Source organism: Phodopus roborovskii, unplaced genomic scaffold (genome assembly GCF_943737965.1).
Source record: "Phodopus roborovskii unplaced genomic scaffold, PHOROB, whole genome shotgun sequence".
NCBI classification, from domain to species: Eukaryota; Metazoa; Chordata; class Mammalia; order Rodentia; family Cricetidae; genus Phodopus; species Phodopus roborovskii.
Window position 1 is genome coordinate 475542 of NW_026126623.1, and position 22017 is coordinate 497558.

General features: G+C 35.5%; 1 protein-coding gene across 6 annotated transcripts in view; it reads right to left on the reverse strand.

Annotated features, from left to right (window-relative positions):
* Positions 1-22017, reverse strand: part of Mef2a (myocyte enhancer factor 2A) — a 121581-nt gene that overhangs the window by 93953 nt on the left and 5611 nt on the right. For 5 of the 6 annotated variants that reach the window (XM_051206497.1, XM_051206502.1, XM_051206501.1 and 2 more), the window contains exon 2: positions 5588-5641. The exons of the other annotated variant lie outside the window; for it this stretch is intronic. The gene's annotated coding sequence lies outside the window, so the exon portion shown is untranslated. The remainder of the gene's footprint in view (positions 1-5587; positions 5642-22017) is intronic. 6 annotated transcript variants of the gene reach the window in all.

Below are 22017 nucleotides of genomic sequence, written 5' to 3' on the forward strand. Positions count from 1 at the left end.
ACACTCAATATAGAGACCCAAAAATTATAAGTTTAGACAGATAAATAGATGAGGGTACCACAATGATTAACTAGGGAAGTGGCTTTGTGTGCAAAGTGCTTGCTGTGCAAGGATGAGGACCTGAGTTCAGATCCACAAAACTCATGTAAAAACTGGGCATGGCAGCACACATTTGTAACCTCAGTGCTAAGGAAACTATAGCAAACTGAGTCTAGGCCTTGCTAGAAAGCATGTCTAGTCAGAATGGCAAGCTCCAGGTTCAAAGAGACATTATCTTAAAAAATAGAGAGTAATAGATGAGGACTACTGATGTTAACTGATGCATACACACTCAAGGACAAACATACCCAGAAATATAATCACACACATACAAGCCCCAATAGCCTACACAATTTTTTAAAAAGATGATTATAAAGAAATTTAGCTGGCAAAGTGCTTATCTTGTAATCATGAGGAACTGAACTTGATTCCCAGCATCCAAGTAAAAGACCACCCATGGTGGTTCACATTGGTAATCCCAGTGCTGAGGAGGCAGAAAAAAGTGAGGTTTGGTGGACAGTCAGCTTGGCCTAAAGTGTCAGCCCCAGGTCCCAATGAAAAACAAAATAAATGGATGGTCCACAAGAACTGGCACCCAAGATTGAATGATGGTCTCTACACACAAATGAACACATACACACACATGCAGAAGCGTACAGATAAGATACAGTAAAAGAAAATAAGGAACATGGGATAAATGCAAATAAATGACAGAAAGAAAAAAGAAACCGAGATGAGGAGATAGGTGGTGATATCAGTGACAATGAAGACAATTCAAATATATACCATTTGAAATTACAGGGGAAAGACTAGGATAAATGTAGTATTGAAGAAATAGTAACCAAAACATATTTCTACATTTAATTTTTTAAAATCTAAGCAAAATCACCTCATAGAAAATCATCCAAGATACACACACCATAGTGAAATGACTAAAAAACCAGTAAAAGATGCCCTTCCTCCCCCGTCAACACTCGCTGTGTAGCATAGGTATGCTTGAAACTCAGTAGGTACTTCAAACAGACATCAAACTCATAGCAATAGTCCTACCTCAGACCCCTGAGACAGATATGTGTCACCACAAATTTCTTTTTTAAGTCTTATAAGAGACTGGAGCGATGGCTGGCTCAGTGGTTATAAGCACTACATGCCCTTGCAGAGAACCTGGGTTGAGTTTGGTTCCCAAAACCCATATGGCATATTATAACCATCCACAACTCACTTCCAGAGGATCTGGTACCCTTTTCTGGCCTCCCTCAGCATCAGGCACACATGCAGTGGATTTATATATCCACAAGTAAAACACTCACACACATAAAAATTAAAAAAAAAAAAATCTCTTAAAACAAAAGTCTTACAAACAGCCGAAGAAGATAAGGACAGTGAGGAAGAGGAGGAAAAAGAAGAGGAGGAGGAGTTGTAATATAAAAGTACAGCCAGGTGGTGGTGGTATACACCTTTAATCCCAGCACTTGAGAGGCAGAGACAGGTAGATCTCTGAGTTTCAAGCCAGCTTGGTCTACAGAGTGAGCTCCAGGATAGCCAGGGCTATGTATGAAAAAACCCTGTCTGAAAACAAAACATCAGGCTTTTGGTCAGAAACTATACAAATTATTCCTGTAACTATTTCATAACCTATTACAGAGATAAAGAAGGACATTTTATGGCAAAAGATCCAATTCCTCATAAAAGACATATAACACTAGTCATATATATTCAATAATAAAGTTTCAAAATACATGAACCAAGAAGTGAATGAGAAACATATCCATTTATTATATTCAATTACTACATCAATCAGAAAGTCAGGATGTATGCTTGAAGTGTTAAAAAAAACACTCAAGTAACTTGTCCTAATTATCATTTTTAGAAACGTCTACTCAAACACATCCTTCTTAGTACACATTAAAACATTCACCAACACAGTCCATTTTCTATGCCTTCTCATAAATGTCAAAATGTTCAAATGAACCACATCATACCATGCATGTCTTGGAACACAACAGAATTAGAGCCCTGTAAAAGACATGTATCTGGAAATTGATATAAATATTTAGAAATTAAATAGATCACAGAAAAAAAGCTCAAATGAAAAATTTTAACTTATAATTCAATGTAAATAACTATGTGACATAAGGAAGACTGTGAAAACAAGATTAAATGTGTCTTCATACACAAGCATGCTCTGTCCTCAATGCCTGCCTAGTCTTAGACCTATATTAAAACCCTTTCCTGAGATGGAGAGGTGGGTGGGCAGTAGAGCAGCTGCCTAACATGAGCAAGGGGCCAGGCTTAATCTCCAGCACTATTAATGAGTAATCTTTTCTTACAAAAACAGAATTTGAATTCTTCCCAAACATTTCCAGAAAGAAAATAAGACCTGCATTAACCTAATACAAAAACAAAGAATAGGAGCTGGAAGGTGGCTCAATAGCTAAGTACTTGCTCTGAAATCATAAGGACTGGCCTTAAAACCTAGTATCCATGTAGCAAGCCCAGCAGCCATCACATTGTAAAAAGTAGGAGCTTGCTGCTTTCTCAAGCCAGCCACAGGTTCAGGGAAGAAATTCTGCCTAGAATTAATAAATATAAACTCACAGAGGAGGCCATCTGATGGCCTCTACTAGCCCCTACAACCACACACATGCAAATAAAACTTTTTTTAAAAACTTATTTTAAAAATTCTCTACAAACCAAGGCTTTTCTAAACACAAAAGAAAAGAGTTAACAAAAATAATTTAATTAAGTAATACACAAAAATAACCAAAAGTTCATGATTAATTGTTTCAATTTGTTGAAATTAATGTACCCAACAATCTTATTGAGACATTAAAAAAAAGACAAACAAAAATATCATCGCAATAAACTAAACCAGTTAACAAAACTCTAACACCCATTCACAATAAGAAAAGAATGATCAACAGGGGCTGGTAAAGAGGCTGAATGTGTTCTATGTATGATCAGGAATAGGAGAAGAATATTAGTTCTTATCATCTATGCAATACTACAATACTATGCTGGGATGATTAGTCAATGAAAATCAAGAAAACAAAAGAAACAGACATTAAATTAAAAGGGAGGAAAGCAATGATCTTTACCTAAAAAAAAAAAAAAAAAAAAAAAAAAAAAAAAAGATGATCTACATAGACTATCTGAAGAAATCTAAAACATCTACTAGTACCAAGTTTACTCAAGACAAATTACAAAATCTTAAACAGTTGTCAAGTGTACTTCAGTGTTATTAGCAACAAACAACATTAAAAATGATGTGAGATTAATGAAGAGTAAAATGGAAAACAGAAAGCATTTGGAAGATTTTTTCCTAATTGATCCATAGAGTAAAAAACACTCATAATCAAAATCCCACCAGCCATTCTGTAGCAACTGACAGCTAATACTAAATCACAGGGAGAGAAATGGCAAGGATCAGAGTAGACAAAACGATTTTGAAATTAGAATTCTGTTGTTTATTTTTGAAGCAGGTTCACTATGCAGTCTGGTTTGTCCTAGAACTCACTCTGTAGACCAGACTGGCCTCAAACTTACAGAGCTCAACTGCCTCTGCCTCCTGAGTACTGGGATTAAAGGCGTGTGACACTACACCCAGTTACTATTACTTGCTTTAGTAATTACTATAAAGTTGTAATAATCAAAATAGTGCAGCATTATCAAAAGAATAACATCAACAGAATAAAGCAAAATCCAGAACAGGTTCATACATAATAGTGAGCTGAATGTCATCAAAGACAGCAAAATAATTCAACAGGGGAAAAAAAAAAACAGTCTTTCAAAAGATGCTAGAAAAATCAGATACCCCAACCTTGACCTCACTATATACAAAAAGAACTAAAAAATTATTACAAACCTAAATAAGGCAGTCCAAAAATGCTCTAAGGTATGAAGGGGAAATAAACCATTTTTTAAACTTTGTCAAACCCAACAACAAACCTCTAATTTCTACTCGAAATTAAAGCAGAATTAGAAAATTCCGAATCTGAGGCTCTCAAGTCAGCATAGGCATCTTTAAAGCGTTTCCCATCTAATAAATATTTTAGTAATTCCTAAGCAAGTCTTTACTCAAATATAGCCCAGTGAGACATTCTACTGTGCAAACCAGCCTGTGGAGGACAGTAGCGCACTGACGGTAACTTAACCAAGACTTCAATGGTGATGGCTGAAGTCATACTCTCAGCCAAGATAAATGGACATAAGAATAACTACATTCCTACAGGGGGTTCATATCACTCTATTCTGAGCAGTCAGGAAACAAAATACACGAGAAAAATCTATATTCAAAGATTTACAACTACCCGGTGTTTGCATTTAAATGAGAATTGGACTTTATTATCATCACCCCACTGCACATAAGAAACTTTTAGACTGAAGGACACTTTGCTTCAGTTGGAATAACAAGGACTTCCTCTTTTATTTCTTACATCACCAGCTATCACTGAATGGGCTGTTCTGCAGTCAGGCTATACAGACAGAAATATTAATATATATACTCATAAAAAACAGGTATGCCTATAACATAAAAACCAATTCTTTCTGCCATTTGATTATTCAAAGAAAAAAAAAAGTTTAGGACTGTTAAACAGCCAAAGTATTCTCTTTAAGATAGGGTCTCATTATGTAAACAATACTGCAATACTGGCAAGGATCTTCCAATCACCTTCCCTCAGTTTCCCTAGTGATAGAATTAAAGTGTGCCATTATGCCTAGTAGCAAAAGTGTCTTTGAAATGAAAAAGGAAAAAAAGAAAGTGTCCCACAATTAATAAGCATTCCCCAAGACTATATGACTATCAGGTTCAATCCCTATTAAATTACCTATTTTTAAATAATCTAGTATGAACATAATTTATGTTTCTTCTACCTTAAATAAAAAGTGAAATTAAAATGAGATTTTACTCATTAAAAACATCTGAGGACCACACACCTTACTTGCTTATTCTAAGCCTAGCCTAGACCAATGCAATCAAAATAACTTAACCCATACCTTTGTAAACATGGGCTCAGAGAAAGCAACAACTTCAAAGCCACACAAAACACTCAATCCTCTAACAGTCCCTAATATGTGTTCTCTTTTCTTTTTCTCTCCAACCTTCACTTCTTTTGAGGTATGGCTAGACTTCCTTTGACTTCTTACTTGAAAATCTTTCCTTAGACTATTTATGTTCTCTAACCTTATTTTTCCTTTTCCTATTTATTATCCCAGGAAACTGGAATGTTCAACTGAGGATGGATGTTCAAATAAAAATTAATATGCATAACATTTTACATGAAGTACATGAGATGAAAAGTTTAAGGTTATCTTAGGAAGGCCAGATAAAATATAAGAAAGCTTGACAATATATGTTCAATATTACACATTCCAATGAGACCTTACAAATTTTCTCAATAAATTTAAACTAACCCCCAAGATAAACTACAATTATTGCCATCCAAGGTCCCTAAAATAGCTTGACTTTTAGTAAATGTTTCACTACAGTTACATTTCATAATATGGTAAAAAGAAAAATATCTTACTAGATATCAACTACTCTTACATTTGATCCTTGAAGAAAATTTCTTCTTCGTTTCCTTTCCACAAGATACAATTCCTTAAGGACAAAAGAAAAAGGAACTGGGTTATTATTCTTGACTCTTAGAGAATTAAACATGTTTTATTATTATTACAAAATTCTAATACTTAATACCATTCTTGGTAGATAACTCCAAAAATACTTATTGAATGATGCAAAGTTCAATTGGCAAAAGGCATCTATTTTACTTAGCTAATAAAATCTCAACTAATAAAGTGTGTCTAATGTCACATCCATTATTATTTTTGGGAAATATTGTTTTTATACTAAACTCCTAGGACCTATTTTCCTATTCTTTACGGTATCCTTATATTAACTGCACTGTGCATACAATCTATTGAATTCATTAACTGCAATAAGAACTAGTTTAAAAGAGTTCAAATGCTGCATATTATGTTTTTAAAAAGAAAACACACTAGAGGCAATGATTTGCATCACTCTAAGATTTATCTGCTACTCTACCTTTACCAGCTATCTTCTAAAGTAAATTTAAAAATAAGATAATGAACATACAAGAGCAAAAATGAATAAAAAATATCATTTTCAACAATTCAGTTCAATTAAGAAAACCACCCAATGTATCAAATACATAAAAAAAATCTGGGTCCAGACATTGTTGCCTAGAGACAGGAGTTGGGTTAAAAGGGGGGGGGGGGAATCGCTAAATCATATACAGTTTAACACAATGATACAAAAGTAGATGCTTAGGTAATTCAACTAATCCCCAAGTAAATCTACTTTATCTTATAAAAATGGATCATGCCTCTGCAGAAATCAAGTGTTAAGAATCTAACACTTTTAATTGTTTTAATTGTTGTGAGGTCATGATTTTCGTTTCTATTTTGAAAGGGACACATCCTTTATAGGAGTCCCACAAACTGCCAAATGCTGTTTTTACATTAGCAAACTAAATATTAAGCACTCGGCCATTAAAAGACACACAAGCCTCTATTTCTTGGTAAAGGTAGTAAACTTGTTTTGAAATGATGCTTTGGGCTTTTAACCTAATTTTATTAAAAAACTAAAAACAAATAAGTTAGTATTTGCTTGGTATGTCACAGTGGAGACAAATGTTTACCAACTTCTTTCAAGGTAAGTAAATGATTAAATGGAAATTTAATAGATCATGGCAAATATACATCTATAAAAATTTGCTCCCCAATCTTATAAACTGTTATTAGTCATGCTTGGTGATCTTCTCAAATACTTTTCAAAAGGTGATATTAAGATTCACGCTTTTTCAGAATAAAACCTATGAAATATATTGCTGTAGTGGAAAAGTCTGGCCCTTTGTATTTAATGTCCGTTTGAGTGGATAAAGAAAATTCACCCAGTTTGTAGTTTCTATATTTCTGTGAACCTTTTGACCTTGCAATGGGTTGCAATAAAAGAGGAAAAAAAAAAAAAAAAAGATTCACGCTTTTATAATTCTTTTATAATGCTCTATAATGAAACACAATTTCAAAAATCTACTTTCAAACTTTAATTTAGTGGTGTAGACAATTATAAAATATCTGACTCCCAAACTCACTGCCTCATCTGGCTGAGAATAAGATATCCTGCATCTCTGTAATTGCTAACGCTATTTCCTATACTATCTCTATTATCTAAATTGCCCCTAACTGGGGCTACACACACTGCCTGAACTATCAAGCTCTGTAACTTTATAGTTTTACTTCTTCCGGGAAATGACTTTCTCCTTTGTCTTCTACAGGAGCAAATAAATGTTCAGTTCAATACCATAAGCCAGGCCATCCCTGGTTATCATCATTCCAAATGAGTAAAAATATTACCACTTTCCAAGTATAAGCCTCTTCTATTATACTGATATGCATTTTTTGTTTGTTTTTCAATACAAGGCTTCTCTGTGTAACAGTCCTGGTTGTCTTAGAACTCACTTTTGTAGACCAAGCTGGCCTGGAACTCACAGAAATCTGTCTGCCTCTCCCTCCTGAGTACTGCAATTAAAGGCGTGCACCACTATTGCCCAGCTACTGATGTGCATTTTAAAAGATCTATGTACACCACCCACGTTTTTTCTGTCTTCAGCAGCTAGTCAATATTCAAAACATTTGAAATCTATTTACTGGGACTCTAATATATTCCACACATTTTCTGAGTACTAAGGATATATCCCTACCTTTATTTCTCACCTCAAAGAACTTAAATCCTAGTGATGAAGAACACAAGATAGTTAAGGAATAAATGTGGTAGGTTAATGGAAACCATTAATAACGGAAAGAGAACAGAGAAGGGAGGAATTGCAATTTCAGAGAGGACACTCAGGGAAGGCCTATACAACACTGCAACACAGTTAAGTGTTATGATAAAACAGTACACTAATTACTTGGCATATACTAATTGATAAAAGGCCAAAAAAGTCATCAGTGTCCTATTTTTATCCTCAAGAGGAAATGAAATAATAAAGAAGCAATTTCTAAAGACTACAAGTAAAGTGGTGAAACCAGGTAAACATCCAGGGAAAATTTCAACTGCCATGTAAAACTACATTACATGCCTTAGCTGAATAAATAAGTAAACAATTTTAAGCTAATCAAGACAATATAAGTTAATAACATGAAGAGGAACGGCACTGTGTTATACAAAGAAATAAATATGACCTCTGCTCTTTGTTCCTGACTCTTACTCCAAAGTTTCACTTCTTGGAACCTCTAAAGCAGTGGTTCTCAACATCTGAGTTGCAACCCTTTTAGGGATCAAATGAACCTGTCACAGGGATCAAATCTCAGATATCCTGTATATCAGATATTGACATTGTGATTCATAACAGCAGCAAAATTACAGTTATGAAGTAGCAACAGAAATAATTTTATGGTTGCAGGTCACCACAACATGAGGAACTGTACAAAAGGGTCACAGCATTAGGAAGGTTGAGAACCACTAAGCTAGAATGACAATGATCTTTTTATGAAAATGAAATAGCTGGAGACTGGGGTAGAAGGGACCTTAGATAAGTTCTGTATGTAATTGGCTGTGCAAACAAGAAATATACTCTAATTTGATTTTTTTTTTTTTTTTTTTTTTTTTTTGAGTAGAAAAAGGTTAAAGCATGAGTTGGTCACCAATGACCAACTGGATACACTGGGTCATGTCCAGAGAGCTCCCTACGCCCATCCACACACCTTGCTCTCTGCATCTGTTCTCTCTGGCAGTTCTGTATACTGTATACTCTGTAGTATTCTTTATAACACCCATCACAGCCTAGCACCCAATTCAAATATTCAAAATCAGAAACATTTTGAGCACTGACATGATTCCAAAGCAGAAAATTCTTCAAACATGAGAAGGATATTAAGAACAACTTAGTATCAATAAATTTGACAACTTAAAAGAGGTTAAGGAAAATTCCTTGAAGCATAGATTATCACACAGACACCAAACTATAGTAATAACCACAAGTCTAATAAAAAAAAAATAAAATCATACTCAAAAGGCTTTTACCACAGAGAAATTTCTAGGTCCAAACAGGTCCAATAAATTCACTAGTGAATTCTTTAAAGATCTAAACATTTAATGTTAGTCTTATAAAATCTCTCTTAGGAAAATAGGAAATAGTTCTTCAGTATGTTGAAGATCAGCATAAATACCTCAAAATGAAGCAAAGAGACAGAAGAAAAAGAAGGTATATACTAGTATTACTGATGTATACATATGCAAAAGTTCTTTTAAAAAATTATCAGGTCAAATCCATCAACATATAAAAAGGAATATAATACAAGTGAGGTTTGTCTCAAGGAACAAGTTTGGTTCAGTCATCAAAAAAAAAAAAAAATTCACTACAGTAACAGCTAGGAAAAAAATCCATTCACTTAATTTTAATGAATGCATTGAAAGCTATCTATTCATAACAAAATTCCCACTCATAAAGACAGGACTGGAAATCTCAGCAAACAAGGGATGAAGGGGTAACTTCTTCAACCCAGAAAGACACCTATAAAAACAACTATACCATCCTTGATGGCAGAAATAGACCTCCCTCTTTAAGATTAACAACAAAACAGTGATGCCCACTGTCATTCTATCTAGTCACCATTGGGAGGGGGGAAATCCTAACTACGGCAATAGTGCAAGGAAAACAAATCCACACTGTAAAATACCTTCTTCGCACACCTAACATGACAACATTTACAGAAAATGCTAAAAGATTCTAAAAAAGTAACTAAAAGGTGAGTCTTACAAGAGTAGGACACAAATCCAAAATTAATTTTATTTTTATATGCTAATAATGGAAAATACAAAATTTAAAATTGTTTAAGATTTATTTTTATATGTATGTGTCTGTCTATAGTTATGTGCAAGTAAGCAAAAGTGCCAGTAGAGGCCAAAGGCTCCTGGAGCTGGAATTACAAGCAGTTGTGAGCCACTGAGTATGGGGGCTAGGAACCCAACTTGGATCATCTGTAAAAACAATATGTGTTCTCAACCTCTGGGCCATCTTTCAAAGCTCAATATTTTAAATTTTAAAATGTCACTTATTTTGTCCTCAAAAGTATAATACATGTAAACAAAAATTTAATAACATATGTGCAAGTCTAACACAGTAAATACTAAGAAATGCTAAAAGAAACTAAGTAAGATCTAAAATAAATGGAGATAGCCGAGCATTTGGTAGCGCATGATTTTAGTCCCAGCACTCGGGAGGCAGAGGCAGGCGATCTCTGTGAATGCGAGGCCAGCCTGGTCTACAGAGTTAGTTCCAGGACAGGCTCCAAAGCAATACAGAGAAACCCTGTCTCAAAAGACCAGACAGACAGACAGACAGACAGACATGCTCATTCATCTGAACACTCAGTAATCTTACGATACAGTCTACCCAAATTAGCTACAGATTCAGCATAGTTGCATTCAAAATTCCAGCAAACATTCTCACAAAAACTGACATGAGGAGAAAGGTGATAACGGAGCAGGTAGCTCTTCATTAAGTTCAAAGCCAGCCTTTGAAACTGTGTGTGTGTGTGTGTGTGTGTGTGTGTGTGGTGGGGAGGGAGAACTGACATGTAGTAGTAGACACCTTTAATCACAGCACTTGGGAGGCAGCAACAATTTCTGTGAGGTCAAGTCAGCAAAGGCTCAGAAACAAAAAATGAAAAAAAAAAAACAACTGACATGACGATTCAAAACTGATAATATAAATGCTGTGGTTTGAAAACAGAATGCCCCTCACAGGTGCATGTGTATGAACAGTTGGCCCCACTTAGTGGTGCTGTTTTAGGCGGTTTTGGAACATTTGAAAAGTAAGACCTAACTACAGGAGGTGGGTATCTGGGGGCTGGGTTTTGAGGCTTATAGTCACACTTCCTGCTCCATCTCTCCTTCCTTACCTCCCCAGAAGTAAGTAAGCAGTTCCCATACCCTACGCACAATTAAGAGTCACTCTGGCCAACACACCTTTCCACACCTCTGAACCACAATCCATGAGCCACAAACCCTTCCTCCCCTCTGTTGTTTTTGCCAGTTACTAGGTCAGAGTTAAAAATAACACAAGCACTAACACAATTTTATGAATAATCAAAGATAGAACTTATTCAACCTGATTTTAAGACAATGTAATGCAGTGCACCCTTGTAATTAAACACCCCACACACACAAACCGGTTGAAAATAGTGAATATAGTGCATGCTCTCTCTTGTCTCTCTACTCCTCCCTCCCACTCTCCTCCCCCATCTAATCTTCAACAGAGATACCAAATAAAAGTCTCAGCAACAAATGACAGACAGATAGACAATGGCATTAACTGCCATTCACAAGCACTGACTCAAAATGAATCAAAATAAACACAGGACAAAAATCCAACTAACTAGGAGCCAGTGAGATGGCTTATCAGGTAAAGGCTTTTCCCCATCAAGCCAAACAACCTGAGTCCAAGAATCAGAACCAACAAGGTAGAAGGAGAACCAACTCTTGTAGGTTGTACACTGACCTGCTGTGTGTGTAGAAATAAAAATTAAAAGGGTATACATTTCACAAACCTTATTTTTTCTTAATTATGCTAAAAGGCACAGGTTTGTATACAGTGTACAAAAACCAGATACCTTAAATGAAAACATTTAACAAAGATAAAGTTAACCAAAATTGAAACCTGTTCTTTCAAAGAAATCATTAAGAGATTTTAAAAAAAGAAAAAGCCATGATATTGGAGATAATTCAAAAAGGTTTTTATCCTGTCCTAGTTTCTTGTTTAAATCTGTTGTTTGGTATGAGACAGGGTCTCACCATGTGGCTCAAGCGGGCCTTGAATTGGCAATCCAATTACTCATCATCCAAAGCACAGGTATTACAGGTATGTGTCAAGCCCAGCCTATCATGGAAATACAAACATTTCTTATATAAAAAACACAAAGAAACCAATTTAAAATAGGCAAAAGATACATTTCACCAAAAACATAGCCAGTAAGTAAATGAAAAATGTTAAATATTATTAGTCTTTAAGGATATGCATCTTAAAGTTATAGCATGATACATGGATATACTAATTAAAGTGGCTCAGCTTTAAAGGCAGACAATACAACATGTTGTTGAAAATAATAGAAACCAGAACTTTCACTCATTGCTGGATGGGATGGTAAAACCACACAATTAGACTGGAAGCCAGTTGTGTAACCAGGAATCCTACTCATTTATATTTTCCCATGAAAATGAAAACATATGTCCATATTAAAAATTGCATTTGTTCAAATGTTCAGGTTTTATTCATAATCCAGGTTCAAACTTCAAACAACCAAAATATCCACCAAAAGTGAATGTAGAAAATGCAAACCAGACAAAATGGAACATATCACTTGTGTGTGTGTGATTTTTTTATTTTGATTCTTTTACTCTCTGTGCAATACCTTTTATACCTTTCTCTCCAGCTCAGGTACCAATGACTCTTGAAGCATGCCCCATCACCTGCACACCTTTCCTGAACTCTATGACCCATCATAATTATTTAATTATTATTATTTTTGTTTTGTTTTGTTTTGTTTCTCAAAACAGGGTTTCTTTGTAGCATTGGAGCCTATCCTGTTACTTGATCTGTAGACCAGACTATCCTCCAACTCAGAGATCTGCCTGTCTGTCTCCTGAGTACTGGGATTAAAGGCATACACCACCACCTGGCTGACACCAATAAACCATAGTAACTAATAGAATTTACCCTTCCTAAACCACTACCACCTAGTAGCAAAGAACTGCATCATGTATCTTCCTATTCTAAATCAATACTATAAAAAATAGTAAAGATAGTAGGAAAGGGTAAAGAATAGAGCCCATAAAAAGTTTTTTTTTGGGGGGGGCAAAAATCAAAAGAAATTACCTTGGGGAACTTCATACTTCAGTCAAAATAAATTTGGGAGAGAATCAATAAAAAGTACTAATTTTGGCAAGTGTTCATCCAAAGGAACAATAAGGAAGAAAGAAATACAAGATGTGCATTTTCTAATGGGCATGGATATGAAACCAGGCACTGGAGCTGGATTCTAGTCTATGGGTCAGTGTCCAATAGTTCACAAAGAATGTATTCAAACTGCAGAAGTGGTGAGCACACCTCACAAGAATGCCTGTTCAATACATAGCCATAAGGCCTGCTTAGGACTTACAAAAAGAAATTAAAGCTCGTAAATGAAGTTCCAATGACCAGGATATGGGAATACATACCGATTACATTTAAATAGCATTCAAAAGGCAGGTGGATATCTCTTAAGCAGTTACTGACACCAAAAGGTTTTAATTTATGTTATAAACTGAAAGCAACGTATAAAGGGCAAGACCACAAAACAGAAAAAAAAGAAAGAGCTGGAAGGAGCAATATACCTTGATTTTCAAAAATTTAACATCCAAAGAAGTTACCGTCTCAGAAAATGTCACAGACTACACTGCTGTAAGAATGAAAAGTACCACAGGGAGCCCTTGGCTGAATACAGTAGGCCCTATAACTAACTCACATGTTTGTAAAAGCAAAGCATTAGCAATTTATACTACAGACATAAACCTTTAAATTAACAGCCTTGTTTTTCAAGAAAAAAGCATTGAGACTAACAACAATCCAGAACTAGCATACACATGCTATGAGAATGAGGCATGAATATTTAATTTTGATTTGTCTATTTCTCCTCCAAACATTCTAGAGCCTCTAGCTAGCTCATCAATAGAAGTGAAGTCTCTTCCCAACTAAAAACTTTATAGCAATTGACAGTATGACTCAATAGATCTCCTACCTGAAATAGATTTCAGAGTACAGTGGTGGTGGTATAACTTACTCTAACACATTCCACTGAATTTTATTTTTTATGGAAAGGAAAACCACACTGTCTTTTGATATAGAATGCTGTTCCTGAAGAAGAGCTGTGTATAAAGGAGATAACCAAAACCCTACACCTGATCTCTGGAGCTGTCACACACTGCACTCTAACCCAACGGTGGAAAATAGGCTGGCAAAAGGGCCTGAGCACCACATCAAAATCACAAAAGCCATTCTCAATCTGAAAATACTGGAATAGTTTCTGGGCAGATTAGAACACAAAAGAAAGAAATTCCAAAACCCTGGTGTTATGAAGGAACAGGAGTCACTTAAGAATCCAGGTCCCATGTAAAAGGACACTCTGAAGTACACAGCTCCCAGAAGAACAAGGGCAAACATGAAATTGCATAATAAAGCAAACTAGAAAATGGGAGAATTCATGGCTGTACAAAGGAGAATCATAAAGCTGGAATTCTTACAACCCTTTTCCAACTATTAAAATAGATAAAGAAAAATTAAAATAAAGAAACCACTGAAAGTAACCAAAAAATTCCAACTGACAGAAGAGATTATTATTACCCCATGAGCACTGTACAGTTCCACAAAACATGAAAAATTTAAAAGTGAAGTCCAGAAAAATAAGGAACAGAATTTGATATATATCAAATGAGAAATACTTTCTCAACCCAAAACAATCACCTCGGCGAAGGAAAAAATGATTGACCCAATACTCAAAACAGAACTGAAATAATACAAACAAGAATTAGAGGATATGAAAGCCACCATGAATCAGAAATCTACAATTAAAACAAATAGATAAAATACATGGAGAATTGGAGGAGACAGCTGAATCCAGGCAAAAAATAGGAAGAAATACAAATCATTACAGAAATGCAGCACAAATAGCAAGATGTAACAGGGAATATTGACTCGACGGAGTTACAACAGCTCACCACACATCTTATGAGACACATGCATCCATATCTACTGCTGTTTCATTCAATTTCTCCCGCTTCACAATAACTCACAAGCTACAATACTTATGACATTCTTCACATCAGCAAATTTTTTTCATTGTAAAGTGTCACGTAAGTACTTATGTATTACTTAACTGAACACGGCTGAAATTACATTATTTACCCTTTCTTTTAATGTGTCACTGGCAAAGTTTCTGAGTGTTGTTTCCTACCCTCATTGATCCTATGAACCTATATGGTTCTCTAGTAGGAACACATATGCTGTATTATAAAACTGTGTATATGCATATGTGAGTCAAGACATGCCCATACATTTTTAGCACCATCTACTAAAGAAGGAAGGAAGAGAAGGAAGGGAGGAAGGGACGGAGAAAATAAGTAAATAAATCTCATTGTAGCGATGAACACAACAGTATCCAGATGCCAGTTTCTAAATACCATCCTCCAAAACAGGAAGTCAATGATCTCAAGAAACGATTCTAGAGTTGAGATGAGGATATATAAAGCCTGGAGTTTCTTCTAAGTGTTCAGAAAGAATACAGGTTATGTCAGAAGGACAAAGGAAAAAGAGATTTTTAATGGTCAAACCATAACAATCTGAGCAACATGATCTACAACATCAGACTATAACCTACAAAATAACATGGGCATCTTTGAGTTTGTGTTGATAATAATGAATCAACATGTAAGTGAAGGAAAAAGAACGCCTCTTTCTTAGAGAGGACTATCAATTTATAAATGGTTAAGGGAGAAAGAAACTACACCACCACCAGTAGGTAAATTCCACAGTGGTAAATAGTGCTATAAGTCCCACTGATAGCTGCTACAAAGAATGGATGAGAGTGTGAGGAGATACCAGAAATTAGCAGAGCCTCAAAATATCTCCCTGAAGATATGTATCAATTATAAAAAGAAAAACTGTGACTTCACAGAGAAGATAGCAGACAAAACCTTAAAGGAACAGATTAACATGAGTAAAAAGGTCACTGATATTATATACTCCAATACAATACTATTACTTCAGTGACACTACTGCAAAAAAAAAAAAACAAAAAAGCCATATCCCAAATCTGAGGGAAGCATCAGTGAAATCTACACAGCAGGGCAATCTATAAAACAACAACGGTACTCCTTCTAGGACAAGGAAAGAACAGAGCTAGAGTTAAGGAAACTAAAGAGACACAGGGAACAAATGCAATGGAATGAGACCTTAGAACAGAAAAAAAGTTATTAAAAATTTAATAGTTTAATGGTACCATATCACTATTATGTTCCTCGTTTTGATAGTTACACTGTGGTTTTATAAGATGTCTAACATTAGAGGAAGCTACATGATACACACACACTCTATATCATTTTTTAAGACATTTTTTACCCTAACATTATTCCACAGTCAAATTGAGGTTGTCTATTACTGGGAATAACATACATACACACACACACACACACACACACACACATGTCTAATTTATATAAAATAAAGATAATTCCTAAGATAATTCAAAATGTGTATCACTCTGTTCCTATTACCATCCAATTTGTTCTACCAGAAAGAATAAAAGAATAAATACACATAGAATAACTTTTGCTAGGACATAAATGAGTATTGCAGAGTTCAATGTCATATACTATCTAGTTTTATATATATATATATATATATATGTATATATATATATATATATAAGCCCAACTTAAAAATATAGAATACAAATAATGATTAGGAAGGTACTGATGAGCTGGAGAGATGGCTCAGAGGTTAAGAACACTGATTGCTCTTCTAGAGGTCCTGATTTCAATTCCCAGCAACCACATGGTGAGTCACAACCATCTGTAATGCAATCTGGTGCCCTCTTCTGGTGGGCAGGCAAATATGCAGACTTAACATTGTGTATGTCATAAAAATAATAAATTTAAAAACACAAAAACAAATCCACGGATCCACTATATTATTCACCTCATTTTAAAATTTTAATTAAAATATAATTACATCATTTCCCCACTTCCCTTTCCTCCCTTCAATACCTCTCATTTCCCCTCCCTTTAGTTTAGAATCTTCCATGCCCCCCCCCACCTCAAGTTCATGGCCTCTTTTTTATTATTGTGCATAAACTATACACATGTAAGTATATAAAACATTTACCCCATCATTTGTAAATCTGATGTTTCACAATTCTTATACACTACTTAACAGTTTTAATGGCTGGAGCAATTTAGCTACTACTAAGTAGCCACTTTTAATGTCTGGAGCATTAAATAATCTGCTTTGTCGGGAAAAAGAAGTCTTTATTGGAAGGGGTGTTTTGTTTTCACTTAAGACAATGCTGAAAATACAGAATTTGAAATTTTTCACTTCTATTTTTCCAAAGACAAACACTAAATACCTTGAGATTATCAAGACAGGGTTCCTGCCTTAGGGCAGACACATCCTCAGAATTTTTTCCTCTAATAGATAAGTCCTTTCATTTCCCTACCCACTTCATATCTTAGTTTCCATTCCTCTTCCAACACCCATTGCAGGGCAAAATTCCTAAACCATGTCATTACCAAGATCTGTTGTACTTCTGGTAGTGAAGTCATCATTCATTATACTCTGACTACATTCTTCTAGGGCATATCTGAAATCTGCCCTTCCTTATGTTCTTCCTCTATCAGGTAACAGTCCATTCCTTCTACAACTGCACAACTCACAAACATACACTCCATCACAGATTCCTTTAGTCCTGCTTCTATATATTAAAATGAACCAATTTCTTCAATCCTCTCCCCACTATTGTTATCCAAGTTATTGTGCCCTTTTCCAGTGTAAACCTCCTAATCATTCTCTCTGACCACCAAATTCAACCATTCCAAATGTGAAATAATTCACCACATTGCAACCAGATCGTGTTGCCATCATCCCCACTGCCGAATGCTGGGAATCAAATCCAGGTCTTTACACGGACTCTACTCAGACCAAGCACTGACAGTTCCACAAGCATTGCTTTTTTGACTAATTTCTCCCTGGACATATGTTTCCATTTTTCAATTGATAAAGTACAAATAAATACCTTAACAAAGCTTAAAGGCTTTCCATAACATGGCCCCTTATCTTCCACTATTATTTGGTGCATGCCCTCTCTTCCACTTCCTACTCAGCCATATGGTATTCACAAGTTTCTTTAAAGCAATACAAGTTCTTATCCTTCCCACACACCTCGTCAGCTCTATTCTTCCTCTTCACAAGGCTAAGTCTCATTCACATTTTTTTTTTGTTTTGTTTTTCTTGAAAGATAGTATATCTTTATTTAGAAGGTTCATAATGGGTGGGGCCCTGTGAAAGTTCTCCCTTCCATGGAAGTATGTCTGCTGGTTTTGTACTTCTTTGGATCTTGTTTAGGTAAGTCATATTGTTAAGGTATAGTGGGTATACCTCCCTGTCATGTCTTGGAGACCCACAGCAGACTTCCTGGTCCTCTGGCTCTTACAAACTTTCTGTCCACTCTTCCTAAGTGTTCCCTGAGCCTTGGGTGCAGGAGTTGTGTTGAATATGTATCAGTTAGGCTTCAATTCAGGTGTCAATTCCTTGAAGATAAATATTCCTGACTTCACTGAAACTGGGTGAATTGCTCCTTCTATGTGTTTCTACAGTATTCCATGCTGCATGCATTAAATACATCAAAATTAAGCAACCAACAAAAGCAAAAAACAAACATTTCCAACACTCTCAAGCTAACTATGAAAGCCAAGCCTTGTTCACACATATTCCCAGCACTTCAATGAAACAAATAAATAAGGTACTGAAAAGTAAAATTACCAAAGTAACAGGGTAGAAAAATAATTCCAACTCTGATTCCTTACTCAAGAGCAATATTCTTTATACCATACATTATGGCATTAATTTTACTTCCATAAAAATTGTAATGCTAACTAGGTACACAACATGTGAAAAAAAATAATATTTAGATGTAATCTCACTTTATAATTTGGTAAAAAGCAAAACATTATAAAGCAACACTGTCAAGATTCATTAATTTATATATTTTAATCACAAGAATTAGATTGTTTAAAAGTGAAAAAATTTAGCTTATCATTTATTCTAATATAGCAAAGTTATAAAACTAAACATATGAATTGGCAACTCACTTAAAAGCACAGATTCCACAAAATCAAAACATAACAAACATCAGAGTATTAATTTTTATGTGAGACAACACTGAATCATATTGATTATATATTATAAGCATATGGCTAACCACCATGTTCAAAATATTATAAAATGCACTTACTTAGAATATAGACTTATGAAATAGGATTACTGCACCCATGAAGCTCAAAAAGGACCAACCACTGAAGAACAAACTAGAAGAATCAGGTGCTACGAGGTTACTTGAGATTGGTAACATTTCAAAGGTGACAGTAATGAATGGCCTGGTATAGACAGGCCCCTGGATTTGATGATGGAGAGAAGAGTCTTTCTTGTCCCAAGTTTTGGAATGTACAAACAAACTACAATCTACCACCTGAGAAACCAATGTAAGATACATGTTTCTTTGTTTGACAAATTAAAAGGACCCTAAAACAATACAACTTCAAAGGCTTATCTATTATCCAGTTCTCTGTTTCTTTATACTCTCATTCATTTAAGGAGTGGGGGAGTGTAGTGAGGAGAGAGCTCAGCACTGGCTGCTCTTCCAGAGGCCCTGGTTCAATTTTCAGTACTCACATAGTGGCTCACAACTGTCAGTTACTCCAGTTCTAGGGGATCCAATGTCCTCTTCCGGCCTCTGCAGGCACCAAGCCTGAAGTGATACAAAGATATACACGCAGGCAAAACACTCATACATACTAAATACCTTTGTAATTAAAAAAAAAAAAAAGAAAGTCACGTTATAGCTAATCCTAAAATGGAAGCAAGAAAATCCTGAGATTATTCCAGACTATCTTACTGTTCTACAAAATAAGGATCCCAAAATGAAGACATGTCAAAATAAGCAATGAGTGAAACCAAAGAGTTACCACTGACCAAATGTGGGTTAATTTGAAATATTTTTCAAAATGTGTAAGGACAATAATAGAGAATAACCTATGTGATTTAAAAAAAAAAACTAACAAATATATGGATTCATATTGGTACCAATGAATCAGGTAAGAAAGAAAATTCCCTTCATAACAGAATGGAGTACCCTATATATAGTTTAAAAGACGTGGGAGAAAAACACCATCTGCAATCACTGTGTGTGTACCTGACTCAAGCAAGAATCACCAAAGAATGCCAAAACTATTACCTGAACATTTCTGGGTAAACTGAAACAGATGCTTCAACAACAACAAAGGAGATGGTGACACCTTTTATAATACAAAAAAACTGTCAGGCAAAACTTTCACTGGGCAATAACAGTAAACAGTACATTAAACTACCTCCAGATGTGATGAAGCACATGTCATCACTTAACATGGAATTATGCCAGAAGGACATTACCTGAATGTAATTACAAAGAAGCAAAAGAAGAAATCTTAACTGACCAACAATCCTACCAAAATAAAGGTCCTACATTCTTTAAAACTACTAATGTTAAGAAAGACCAAAAATGGTTGAAGAACTGCTTCAGATTTAAACAATGCAAGAGCTACAACACATAACATCAGAATGGAAAATATTATTAAAAATATTACTGGCACAGCTGGAGACCATTTGAATATGAACTATAGCAAATAATAATATCAACATTAAATTTCTTTTCCTACCATAGAGTGGTTATGGAAAAATGTGTCCCAGTTACTAAGAGGCACTAGATGAAGCATTTAGGGGGAACTGTGCACAACTTACTCTCAAATAATTCATTACTAAAATGATGGAATGAAGAAGAGGGTTAGAAAAAGAGAAGAGAAAAAGAAGAGCTATATAGCAGGTTTCTGACATCACAGTACAGTATATGTTAATAGCACATGTTTCTTGTGTGGTTTCCTTGTTAGCAAAGTACACACATATTCGTGCAGCATTTCCAGCCATTACCATACAGGCACCTGTATGTTTGGTCTTAGCTGTATTTCTAATCTTAATCAAACAAACATGCATCCCATGGCATCCTCCAGAAGATGTAGTAAAGGAGCTTCAAACAGGAAATAAAGCAATGTTTCTAGACCCTGTGGTCACTCTGCAAGCACAAAGAGTGATTTAAAAAAAAAAAAAAAAGTGAGAGCTGGGTGTTGGTGGCTCATGCCTTTAGTCCCAGCACTTGGAAGGTAGAGGCAGGTGGATCTCTGTGAGTTCCAAAGCCACAGAGAAACCCTGTCTCAAAACAGTGATAAAGCAAATCTGGCAAATGTTGACAACTGCCCAACCTAGATGACAGACAGGTCACTGAATTACTCTTTTACTTTCTCAAAGCTGGAATTTTTTCCACAATTATTTTTTAAACCTTTTTGATTAACTTTTTATTTAAATTAAAAACAATCTTATTTTACATACCAATCCCAGTTTCCTCTCCTTCCTATCTTCCCCCATCATCTCCCCATCCCACCCCCATCCACTCCTCAGAGAGGGTGAAGCTTTCCATGGGGAGCATCAAAGTCTGTCACATCGTTTGGGGCAGGACCAAGCCCCTTCCCTCCATTTATCTAGGCTGAGTGAGTACCTCTCCATAGGGAATGGATTCCAGGGAATTTCCCTAGTGCCCATAAAGTCTCCCTCCATTAAGGTATCTTTCCTTGTTCTCCTCTGTTCTTCCCCCAATTCAACCTTCCCATCCCTCATATTCTCCTCCTCACTCCTCTTCTCCCCTCCTCTTTCTCCTACCTCCCCCAAATTATTTTTTAAGTCTTCTGCCTTTGTGGAGTTCACATTCAGATAATGGAAAAAAGATCACAAACAGAGCGAAAACTGAACAAATCAGACTACACATAAGTACCTTAAAGGAAATAATCTATATATGAGTGTCCTGGTTAATTTTTTTGGGGGGAGGGGGGTCAATTTAACACTGGCTTATTAGCTAAAACGAAACTCAATTGAAACAAAAAATGTCACATCAGACTGTCCTATGGGCAAATCTGTGAAGTATTTTCTTGATTAATAGCTAATGTAGGAAGGTCCAGCCCACTGCAGGTGGTGCCACCATTGAACAGGTGGTCCAGTGTTGTATAAGAAAGCAGGCTGCACAAGCCAAGGACAGCAAGCCAGTAAGCAACACTCCTCCGAGACT